Genomic DNA, 6,010 nt, shown 5'->3' on the forward strand with positions numbered 1-6,010 from the left:
TATGAATACATTTTTCCAAACATACACATACACAGCTTACAATGGAACCCCAATGGAAAGTCAAATGACCATATTTGATGTAGTACCTATAAAATGTAGACTTTGCAATAAAAAGCCAAAGGCACATAAAAATATATTTTAACTTTAAAAATAACTTAGTTACAGTAATACTTTGCTTGTGTCTTACCAACATGTAGCTGACAGTCAAAATTTTGCAATATAAAAAAAATTTTTTTGCAATATAGGGATATCTAAGAGCTACAAGCAAATCCCCGAAACCCATAAAGTTGTTCAAATGTGAAAACAGAGAAAAGTTTTAACACGGAAGAATTTGCTACGGTGAGCCCAAACAATATAATATAGAAAACAGTCTAGAAAAAAGGCATGGGTGTTAAATAAATGTTGACTTCCTCGTGCTCAGAAAACGCCAGAGTACTGTAAAGGTCCTTAATGTGACTGGCACAGCCCTGCATAAGTAGCGCCAGTCCTGGCCAAGCCAGATTTCTTACATGTCTGAATGTCTGAAAACAAAAATGTGAGCTGTACATCAGCAATGCTCTCCGAAAATGGGTTCTGACTCACTTCCTCTCTTTGCCAGGATAGGTTTTTTTGTTTCTTTCACTGTTTTTGCAAACAGGGTATACCAGGTAAAAAAATATTCTGTAGGAACGTCATTTTAGAAAACCCATCACATGACAGCAAGTATAGCCAGCGAAGCTCTTCTCTTTGACTGTGGTTAGTTTTGTTTTGTTCTGTTTTTTGATACCTTTTATCCCAAAGGAAAAGAGCCGGCCGTGTCCTGTTACTTACTTTTATCCATGACATTCAGCACCTCATCCAGAAATGAGGGCCCAAGATCGAGCTGCAGGGAGAGGAGGGAACCCGTGAGATCAGAGAGGGACTCCTCTGATTTAGTCTTTTCCTTGACGAGCTCGCACAGGGCGGAATGGTCAAACATGTCCTCCGCCACCCAGTCGGGTAGTGTTCGGAGAGGCTGCCCCTGCCCTGGCTGGACTGCGATGCGGACCCACTGGACCCCCACGAGATGTCCCCCTGGTGGACCGTCCTGTTCTCCAACAGACTGCTTTTCTCCGGAGCCTTCTCCTCCATGACCGGCTCACAGCTAAGCCGGGGCAGCCTTCCCGGCCCTAAGGACTCCTGTTTGGAACTGAATGTCACCGGTGACAACAAGGGCAACATGAATGCTTGGGGCCCTCCGATGGTTGGGAGGGAGATGGCGTTTTTGAGCACCGGGGAGGGCATTTCTGTGAACATGGAGTCAGAGGTACTGTTGGCCCGGAAGAACACGTTATGCCCAGGGAACTGGCCCGTGCGTGCTTTCTCCTGGTTTCCAGGTAGAAGCTCATTTCCTTGAAGAAAGGAAATGTCTCCAGAGATGTCATGCTGGCCCTCTTTGCCGATGTGAATGGTGTGGCAGAGGTCTCCAAGGGGAGGGAGGGCTGATCATATCCGGAGACAAGATGTCCCTCAGTTTAAATTTCTTTCCTTTCTTGTTATTGGCAGCTTTCAGGTAAATTGGGGTCTTGGTTGGCATTTTGGAGTTTGAGGATGTCGATTTTGCAAAAGGGAAAAAGGGCCACTTTCTTCACAGATGTTATAGGTTTCCCAATATCCTTTTTGATAGGAGCGGTCACATCATTTTTCTCAAGTAGCTTCAGAAGTGGCTCTGAAACGAGATGGAGGTCTAAGAGGCTTTCCTGGACTTACAGCCAAGCAGGGGTTTCTGGAGAGCCGGTTACATCCGCCAGTCCCTTCCACAGCACGGAGAAACCAGCGGCGCCAAGGATCTGAGCCGCTGACCCCGGGGCCGGGCGCCCGGCACCGACAGTCCCTGAAGGCGCACGCAGTCCCTGCCCGCCACTCACAGATCCAGCCGGGTCAGCCGGCACGGCACCTACTCACAGCATTATGCGCTCCTTGACGGCATGAAGGCGCCCAAGGCTGGGGTCTCCAGACTCCTATACGTATATTCTTTTTCAGATTTTTTTCCATTATAGGTTGTTACAAGATATTGAGTATAGTTCCCTGTGCTATACAGTAGGTCCTTGCTGTTTATCTATTTTATATATAATAGTGTGTATATATTAATCCCAAACTCCTAATTTGGAGAGATTCAAATTTTTTTTGAATTTTATTTTATATATATTTTTATACAGCAGGTTCTTATTAGTTATCTATTTTATACATATTAGTGTATATATGTCAATCCCAATCTCCCAGTTCATCCCACCACCACCACCCCCCGCCGCTTTCCCCCCTTGGTGTCCATACATTTGTTCTCCACGTCTGTGTCTCTATTTCTGCCCTGCAAACCGGTTCATCTGTACCATTTTTCTAGATTCCACATATATGTGTTAATATACAGTATTTGTTTTTAGAGAGATTCAATTTTTAAAACAACAAAAATTAATTGGTCACCTTCAATGGTCCCTTCAGTAGTTCAGGGAATTAATTCATTATCTTGAAAACTAGCAAATAAATGAAACAGTCAACATTTGTTGGGTTTTTTTTCCCCTATATCAACTACAACACTAGATAATCAAATCGTTGCCAAGGGGAAGCACCTCCTTTTTAAAGTATTCCAACAAATACATAGAAAATAAATGACGGGACATCGCCATTTTGCAACATCTGATGAACTGATGAATCTAGACAACAAGCATCATTGATTACTAAGGTCAATAAAAGAGAGACAGATGTTATGTGCTTCCCACCCATGAACTTGCCGAAAAGATCTACTCAGATCAAACCTAATCAGGTCAAACTTCTGGGTCCAGCAAGAAATTTGCAGGCAAAAAAGTGGACAGAGAACTGTTGAACTGCATTGTGAATGTGCAGGCAGCACAATCCAGACTGCGAGAAACTCCACAGGCCATGTGTCCCGAGTTCCTCTCAAAATAAAATGTAAGGAAAAGAAACCGATGAAAAGTGAACCTGGCGAGGAACAGGGACTCAGAAGACATGTTGACTTTTTAAAATGGAAAAGACTACACTAGCATGTCGAGAGAGTTGTGGTCAAATGATAAAACTAAAAGGAAACACCAGAAAATTATGACAACAGGAGTCAGCAGGGCGATTACTTTCAGGGCAGGGAGAGTCTACGGTTGGATCAGGAGACAGAACTGAAGTGGCTGATGGAGTTCTATTGCTTGGTTGTCCTCCCCTGCATTTGTATTTTAATTCATAATAAGGCGATTTTTTTAAATGAGAGAGTAGAAAAATCACCTTTACTTTCTGCCAGAGCTAGAAGGCTGGGTTCTGGAATTCTAAATCTGGAAAGTGACAGGTGTCGCGATGACGAGGTTGGTTGTGGGACCGCTAAGCGGCAGGAGGTGGGGGGCAGGAAGGCCAAGGATGTTCTGGCTGCAGAGCTGCGGAGACTTCGCCTTGACTCCTGACTGCCACTTTCTGGCTGGGACACCAGAAAACTCAGCTAACCTCTCTCATCTCATTTTCCTCATCTACTAAGTAGAGATAATAGTTCTTGCCTTGTCATTGTGACAATCAAATAAGAGAACTCATCAGAGTTCATAGCGCAGAATCTGGCACACAGTAAGTACTCAATATAATCATCCTATTATTATTATTATTACTAGTACTACTACTACTATTGTTATTATCTATCTGATGATTAGGATGCCCCTAATGTGGACAGAAGGAAACCAGAAGGTGGATTTCTCCTTCAAAAAGGGAATACGAGGACATGGCCCCTTTGGGACACTAGTGACCGGGGCGGTTGTAGAAGGTGCAGCTTCGCAAGCCTTCTGCTGGCTCTCCCGTGTGACGTGTCCCCAGTGGACATGCTCCCTACTTGATCCACTCATCCTCATCCCCATTAAGCACTCAACCAGGCTTCCACTCGAAGCCACTCTCATCAGAAGCCACTCCCATCAGAAGCCACGCTCATCAGTCTGATGGCTTCTTGTTCTTGGTTCTTCTGCTCTCCGGGGGGTGCGGAAACCTCAGGGGACCACTCACCGCATCCATGAGTCACTGGAGCCACTTTGTGTGAGGAAGCCTCCGGGACAAGCAAACACCGTGAGAGGCAGAAGAGCCTGGTGGCTAAGGGCATGAGCTCTGCACAGGGCTGATGACCCACACCCACCCCCGGGTTACCTTAAGGATGAAGTTCTGAGTGGACACACACAGCCTTTGGAATCTGGGGAGCACCAGACCCTTGTCAGGAATTGCTGTGATGCCTCTGGCATCAGAACGGCCAGATGTCTTCTGCTCTCCTTACTTTAACTTCTTGGGCAGGGAAAGTAATAGACTCCTGTGCCATTTGGGGCTAAGCTTAGTCAGTCTTCCTTCAAGTTATTATTCAGACAATTTCCTCTTACCTGTGAGACCATGGGCAAGTTATTTAACCTCACTGTGCCCTCATTTCTTCATCTATAAAATCTACATAGAGAATCTGCTTCATACGGTTGTCATGGAGATTAACTGAATTAAAAAAGACAAATTGCTTTAAACAATGCCTGGCACGTTGTCTGTTAAAAAAAGGCTCCGTTTCAGTTTTCTGGATTCAAGTACTAGCTCTTTCACTTATTAGTTCAATGACACTGGAGAAGTTGCCTTGCTTCTCTACGTCTCTGCTTGTTCATCTATCAAATGGGGATACTAATAGTGCCATGCTTGCTGGATTGGCGTGAATATGAAATAGTTAATGCAAAAAAGATCCTGGCTTACACACAAAATATTTAATAAACATTAGATATTATTATCCCTATAATACCAGATAATAAGCAAAGTTTTGTTTTTTCCTCGCTATCCAAAGAGAGCAAAATGCACAAAATACTCCAACAAGATACTGGGTAGAGATCCTCCAAAGCAAAGTCCTCATCTCCAGGCACCGAGATATTCTCGCAGACCACGAAGTGGCACCACTGGGACCAAGGACAGGCAGGTCTCTCAGGATCCATCACATCTCGGGGGACAGCAGAGCAGTGAGACACATGGTGTGGCACCTCTAAGCCACAGGAAAAGGGGATGGATAAAGGGGAACCAGCAAGCAGATTTTTCCATGGAAGGATGGTGAGTAAAGGGAGGAGGAAGGCGTGGCAAAGAGGAGAGAGGCTTCCTTTCCACCATATGAGGTGCATTCATCAACCCAGCCTCATTTTTCCAAAGAACGACCGAACCATTATTACTGAGAAACAGCAGCTAGAACCTACTGGGGTAACAGGATTCTCGGAGTCTTGATCTCTAGTTGCCTTTTTGTTCTGATACTTCATCTGATTCTCTCAACAGTTCAGCAGGACAGAAAAAAATGTGAACGGGAAACCCTATTTCACAGATGGACTGCAGACAGAAGAGAGAGAGAAACTTATCCAAGGTCATGAACAACTTGGGTCTCTTCACCCGTTACCCAGCGCTCTCTGGCTGAGCACAGGTGTTCTCATCCTGGGCTACTCTTTGGAACCACCTGAGAAGCTCTGAAAAGTACTGGTGCCCAGGTCTCCCTGACGGAGATTCTGATGAATTTGGTTTGATGTATTTGGTCTGGACATTGGGATTTCTAGACACTCCTCATTCAGTTCTAATGCACAGCCAAGGTTGAAAATTACTACTTGAACATATTTGATTTCGTGGATAATAAGTTAAACCCACACTTCACCCAGGGCAGCTCTGATATCTCCTTTGTCCTTTTGGGTAAGGCAGGCAGATAGGGAAAAGAAACAATGTAAAAATTAATTCCTTCCTTGAAAAATGAAACCAGGTATCTTTTGGTTATCTACCAAGAGGGGTGGTGTATCTGAAAACTTCAAAGGAGGGAAGGGTCCACTGTTTCCCTCTATACATTTCCAAAATTTTACTACTTAATTTCATTTGTGTTTCAGCTGAAAAAGAAAACCACTTTTAATAGAATAGCCCTTCCTTAGTACGAAAATCAAGATTATCTTTCCACAAACTTTCTTTTCCAGAACCTGTTTGATTTCAATAAACTAAAACTTATTAAGGATCTACAATGTTCAATGGCTCATGCAAC

The 6,010-nt window shown here is 44.2% G+C and overlaps 1 pseudogene across 1 annotated transcript; it reads right to left on the reverse strand.

The window, feature by feature from the left end:
* Window positions 1-802: 802 nt before the first annotated feature.
* On the reverse strand, window positions 803-1,555 carry LOC307056091 (cdc42 effector protein 3-like; annotated as a pseudogene). The gene has a single exon. The product of its transcript is annotated as a cdc42 effector protein 3-like (transcript).
* Window positions 1,556-6,010: the final 4,455 nt, after the last annotated feature.

This window comes from Hyperoodon ampullatus, assembly GCF_949752795.1.
Source record: "Hyperoodon ampullatus genome assembly, chromosome: 7".
Lineage (NCBI taxonomy): Eukaryota > Metazoa > Chordata > Mammalia > Artiodactyla > Ziphiidae > Hyperoodon > Hyperoodon ampullatus.